This window comes from Gossypium hirsutum, chromosome A13 (assembly GCF_007990345.1).
Source record: "Gossypium hirsutum isolate 1008001.06 chromosome A13, Gossypium_hirsutum_v2.1, whole genome shotgun sequence".
NCBI lineage: Eukaryota > Viridiplantae > Streptophyta > Magnoliopsida > Malvales > Malvaceae > Gossypium > Gossypium hirsutum.
Genome location: NC_053436.1, coordinates 93781556 through 93787761, shown reverse-complemented (window position 1 = coordinate 93787761; position 6206 = coordinate 93781556). Strand labels below are relative to the sequence as shown.

The 6206-nt window shown below is 34.1% G+C and overlaps 1 non-coding gene across 1 annotated transcript; it reads right to left on the bottom strand.

The window, feature by feature from the left end:
- Nucleotides 1–578: 578 nt before the first annotated feature.
- LOC121213243 (small nucleolar RNA R71) lies at nt 579–685 on the bottom strand. Its single transcript, XR_005908624.1, has one exon. It is a non-coding gene; the product is annotated as a small nucleolar RNA R71 (small nucleolar RNA).
- Between the last annotated feature and the right edge of the window lie 5521 nt (nt 686–6206).

Sequence of the window (6206 nt, the reverse complement as noted above, 5' to 3'; positions counted from 1 at the left end):
GTTTATTTTATTTTTTTAGTATATGACTCATAGTAGGGGAACACTTATAGAGCCAACTACTGATCCAGAGAGATTAATTTGTCAAAATCATTGACAGCAATAACAGATGCAAAATCAACAACCTGTTGCAGGCAATTTACCACCACAAGATAACCTACTATTTGACGAGTTTAACAATAATATCTTAGAGGACTGACCGCCACCACCACAGCTACTCACAAACATACCTATGGCACGCAACAAAAGAACCATAAGGGACTATGAGCTACGAAATCTGGAAAAGGTTCAAGGAAGGATTACAAGGCCAACCATCAGGGCTAAAAATTTTGAAATAAAATTGGCCATGATCCATATGATCCAGAACAATTTGCAGTTTAGAGGCACAATGATGTAGGACCCAAATCAACATTTAAAACAGTTCCTTCAACTTTGTGGTACATTTTAATATAATGGGGTCACTGATGATGCTATTCATCTTCTATTGTTCCCCTTCTCCTTAATCGATAACGCCTTTTCTTGGTTAGATTCACAAGTAAGGAAAATTTCTATAAAAGTTTTTCCCTATTAGCAAAAATGTCCAACTGAGAAGAGAGATCGCAATGTTTAAACAATTAAAGGGAGAGAGCTTTCACGAAGCTTAGGAGCATTTTAAAACGCTAATAAAGATATGCCCACATCATGGATTACCTGAGTAGTTGAGGCTACAAATGTTCTATAATGGGTTTGATGTGCATGTACATTCAGGACTAGATGAAGCTACAAGAGGAGCCTTAATGAACAGAACATACAAAGATACATATGAGTTGATAAAAAAAACATGATAATGAATTCTTGTTAGTGGCCAATTGAATGCTATAAATATGGCCAAAAACCATCTACGGTAAAAGCTGTCCAAAAGGATGATAAATATCAGCAAATTATGGATAAACTCATCCGTATAGAGTTTTCATCTAGCCTATATATAGAGAAGAAAAACCACTAATTCATTATGTTAACAATCCAATTAAAGATGTCAATTATGTTAAAAATAGGGGTGGAAACCCTTATTCAAACACCTATAATCCTGATTGGAGAGATCACCCAAACCTAAGATGGGACGAAAATCAATGAGGAGGTAACAATGCACAACTAATTAAAAATACTAATTATCAACCTCCTTATTTAAAGAAGCCTTAGAAGAGGGCCAACCTAAATGACCATATTGTATGTCGTTAATACTTGGATTGGATTGATAGGAAAATGCAATCAATGAGAACTGAAGTAAAATAGGTACAATTTGAGTGCACTAACACTACGAAAACTTTAACTAATTTGGAAGATCAAATAAGCCAATTGTTGAGTATGATGTGAGATATCAAAAGCCAAATTGGCATAGGAATCCCGAGCAACACATAAAATAATTGATAACTCTTGAAAAGAGTTATATTTATTGCCTTTAGATCTAGCTAATTGCTTATACTTAGGTACAGTTAGTTGCATGTTAGGACATTCCATTAGTATTTTTCTTGTTTTAGCATTACATTAGGAGCTTGGAATGTACTTAAATGTTAGTTATTTTTAATTGCTTGTGGAAGGGTTGTGTGGTGTGGTGGATTGACAAGTGCATGATAAGGAAAAAGAAGTAAATAACTTAAGGTTTACTGGGGTAAAGGGTTGGAAGTTTGGCAATACGATTGTTGTGGCAATGCCAGGAAGATGTCCAGTCAGCACTTAAAGCGTACTGGTCTTAGGCGTAGTTGAACTTGTACTAGATATATCTACTTGAAAAAAAGGGAAGAAAATCATGGGCTGTTGGATTTACCCTAGGGAAAACGATTATAAAAGCCAAAGAAGGAAAAACTAAAGTGGGCGGAAAAAACAAAAAAGAGAAAAAAAAAGATGCTTAGGCAAAAAAATAGAGGGTAGCGGCTGAGTAGAGATGGGAAGAGGAAGACGAAGGTAGTGCCTCTCAGCCACAACAGGACACTGCATCACTGGAGTGTGGGCTAGATAAGTGAAAGCTATCTTCTCGAAGTTCTTATGTTACTTTTTAATGACTCTTCGTGAATTGATTTGATGAAAACAATGTTGAATGATACTTTGGATTTGAATTTTAATTGCCAACTCATGAGCTAAATCTTATAGGGTTGTGATTACTTGGTGAAAATCTTATTTTCTTCAATGACTGAAGTGTAGATCTACTTTAATACACTGTTTCATTCAATGGTTTTTTTTTACAAAAATGCATGTTTGCAAACTCTAAACATAGATGAATGTACAACATGTTCATTAAATTAATATAATTCTGACAAGGTTAGGTTAATGAGATTGAAATTGAATGATATGAGCAAGTGTTCGACCAAATACTTGTATCAACCTCTAGACATAGAGCAATGTTCATATGGAAAGAAAACAAAATAGTTCAGGGTACCATGTGAAAAGTCTATAGACATATATCGCTCAGGGCAATGTATCTTGAGGTCTTGTTCTCGAAAGACGCAGACCATTTTAAAACTCTTCTGATCAATAGATTAAGTGTCAAAGCATTATTATCAGTAATGACAGATTCTTAGTAATCTCAACCTTCCAGATCAACATCATAAACCCTCTATCCTTTGCAGTAGTATCTTCGCCATAGCATTTTTAGTTGTTAACTTGTTTGTTTGCGTATTATTCATGTAATTATTCTCAAATTTTCCATTGCACTCTTACTCTTGTTTTGTCATAGCATTTTCCATTATTTATCAGTTATACATATAGCACACATCATTATTCCTTCAAATTACCACTGCATTCTTATCATTATTTTTTTTCATAACATTAATCATACCTCGCTCTAATAACTTGACCAAATTATACCATTGTAATCACTGTGGAGATGATCTCACCCATCACATTATTATTTGTGGATATGATGTATGAATAGTGTTATAAAAAAATTTAAAAACAAAGATTGAATAATAATAAATTTTGCTTCCAAACCACAATTAATATTACAAATTTTAATATCAGACAATAATTCTTGGACTAAATTTCATACCAAAACAATAATATACAAAGAATGAAAGAATTAACAAGTTTTTGGACTAAATTTCAATTGTTTTTTGATTAAGAGCTTTACATCTCCATTTCTCTTTCATTAAAAAAATCAGCATTTGAGAACCTTGAAACAAATACCCAAAGCCTATAAATGACTTCAAAACTAGTAAGGAACCCAATTGTAGTTGTAACAACATCTATCCCAGGCTAAAACTTATCTTTTTTCTTTATTTCTTCATGTTTAACACTGAACCAAAATTGTTGTAAACACTCAATGCATAATGAAATACTGTTCCTATAAGCTAGTTTTTGCACTAATGCAGGATCAATCCTTTCCCCTTTCCGATCAAATACATTGAAAACTGCTATTGGACCTTGGTCAAACATTACTTTTGGACCATAGATTTTGAAAGCAGAGATTCCAATTTTTGAATATGGATGTTGTGGACTCATCAATGCATTTATCAACCAGTTAAAAGCTCCTTGTTCTACTAATTATTAATACAAGACATAATGAATTTGCATGGTCCAAGGCCTTGCATTGTAGGGTGTTGCTGGTTCTTGAATCTATTATTTCCTCGATGTTATACAATGATGCCTTTCCATTGGGTGCTTCAAGCTTCAATGGTGGGACAAGGCTCACGATCCCAGCATTTGTGGTTGAACCTTTCAAAACAGATGAACAAATGGATTTCTTGGTAAACAAGTAGCAAAACCCTGATGGGTTTTCACAAAGAAAACTTTGAAAAATGAACAAATAAAGAAATTAGGGTCAAACAATGAAAGCCCTAAAGTCTCTATTTCTTTAGCACCTAATGCAACTGCATCAAGCAAAACATGGCATCCATTTTCTTGAGCTAAACTCATCCATGCATATGAATATCTGGACCCAGTAAGCTTTGATTGAAGTGGAATGACAAATAACCCTTTTTTTTCATTATCTTCTTCCTTAACCTCTCTGTTTGAATTTGCAGATTAGGCCATGAAAAACAAGCTGGCATGTCTGGTATGAAATTTAGTCTAAAAACATATGAAAAAGTAGAGTGATTACCTAGGACACAAAATTAAACACTATCGTTTAATTGAATCAAAATACATCTACAGACAAATAAACAAACATAAACTTATGCTAAAATCAATGACTAAATTCTCTCTTTTTTTCTTAACAACCCATTTTCTTATTTTCTGCACATTTTCTTTTATCGACTCATCATTTCTTTATAAATAATCATTAACCCAAACCCAAATCTTTCACCATATTTCTCACTCTCACTCTTTTTCATATCAACTTTTTGTAATAGCCAAATTAAAGACATGGTACTAAAGGGCATTACTTTGCCCATTATTACATTGTTACTAGCTTTGGGAATCCAGGCTGGGTTTTCACAAAATATTAGCAAACCCAATTTACCAAAGGGATTCATTTTTGGGACTACCTTTTTTGCTTTCCAGGTTGGATCTTTTTTTCATTTTTTATTTATAGTAAACTATCTATGAAAATTTTAGTCTATTCTTACCTTTGAGGGAAGAAGATGAATGCCCTTGCCTAACTAGTGCAGTTCAGATTTCAAAAATGAAAGGCAAAAATGGGTAAATCAAAGATCCACATTGGCGATTGGTGCTGAGAATTGTTTCTGGCTGGCAGGAAACATTATATCGGGGTGGCAAGGAAGAGGGAAGCGGAAGAGGCTTCGCTTGTTGGTGAAGAGAAAAACTTTGGAAAATGTCTTACCAAAATGAAAAAGGGTAAGACGTTTTCCTAAAATAAACCCTTTTTTCTCGTGTTTTGGAGATGGTTTTACGGTGGGAATTCATTTTCCACCAAACAAAAAGTGAAAAAAATAAAAATGTTTTCCGTAAAAAATTTTTACAGGTAAACAAACACAGCCTTAATGATCGACGACCGGGAAAGGAAAATAGTTTCAAAGCTTCGTTATGGTAGTGTGTGAAAAAATTCAATTCAAAAATAGTTTGCTAGTAGGAAATTAAAAATTTGAAATTCGAGTTGCTTTATGATATTTTTAGTAATAATTTTTTTCTTGAAAAATACCTATGCTTTGTGCTATAGAATCCTAGGCATTCCCAACTTTCAAACAAACGACTTTCTCTGTAACGCCCCGAATTTGGGCTTAGAAGGAATGGGCCTTGAGCGTGGGAACACATAAAAGTTATGTGTGTGAAAAATATCAAAAATTGCATGTTGGCTTTAGTGGCTAAGTATTTGGGCATATTTGGGACTGTTGGAGAAGTCCTGGGTTCAAACTTGGGCTTCAGCTAAATTTTTTATTTAAGTGAATAAAACCCTTGGTATTTAGAAGTGAGCCTTTTAAATAATTAAGAATAAAATGTGACACAAAGAGAGCATGTGGTTTAGTGGCAAGATGGCGTGTCGCTTCTGCTTCGAGGGACTCGGAGATGGCCACACGACTGCCTTTGGACTTTATTTATGTTTTAGATTCTATTTTGGGTTTTCAAATTTTGCAAAAAGACCTCTTAAAGTTTCTAGATTTTAACTTTGGGTTTTAATTACTTCGATTTATAACTGGATTTAAACAACACTATGTTTCCGCAACATTCTCGAAACGGTTTCGCAACTTAGCTTTTAACATCACATTTTCGTAAATCAGTTACTTTTAAAATTAGCTTCCACAACTTAAAAGAAATTTTGGGAATAGAATTAACAACTTTTCAATATACCACTTTATAAAATAAACTAATGTAACTGGGATTTTACTCAAGTTTTCAAATAAGAAGGATTTTCAATGAAAACATGGTTTTCAAAAAACACTTCAATGTGACATGTCAGATTCAGGCCTAACTTCTAGGCCGGGTTTAGGGTGTTACATTCTCTGCTATTTTAATACCATGAATCACTTCGAGTGTGGGCTCGAACAATCACAAAGCAAACACTAATTGTATGTTGGCTTAAGTGGCTAAGTATTTGGGCATACTTGGGAGTGTTGGAGAAGTCCTGGGTTCAAACCTAGGCTTCAACTAAAATTTTGATTTAAGTGAATAAAACCCTTGGTACTTGGAACTGAGCCTTTTAAATAATTAAGAATAAAACGTGACACAAAGAGAGCGTCTGGTTTAGTGGCAAGATGGCATGTTGCTTCTGCTTCGAGGGACTCGGAGATGGCCACACGACTGCCTTTGGACTTTATTTATGTTTTAGATTCCGTTTTGGG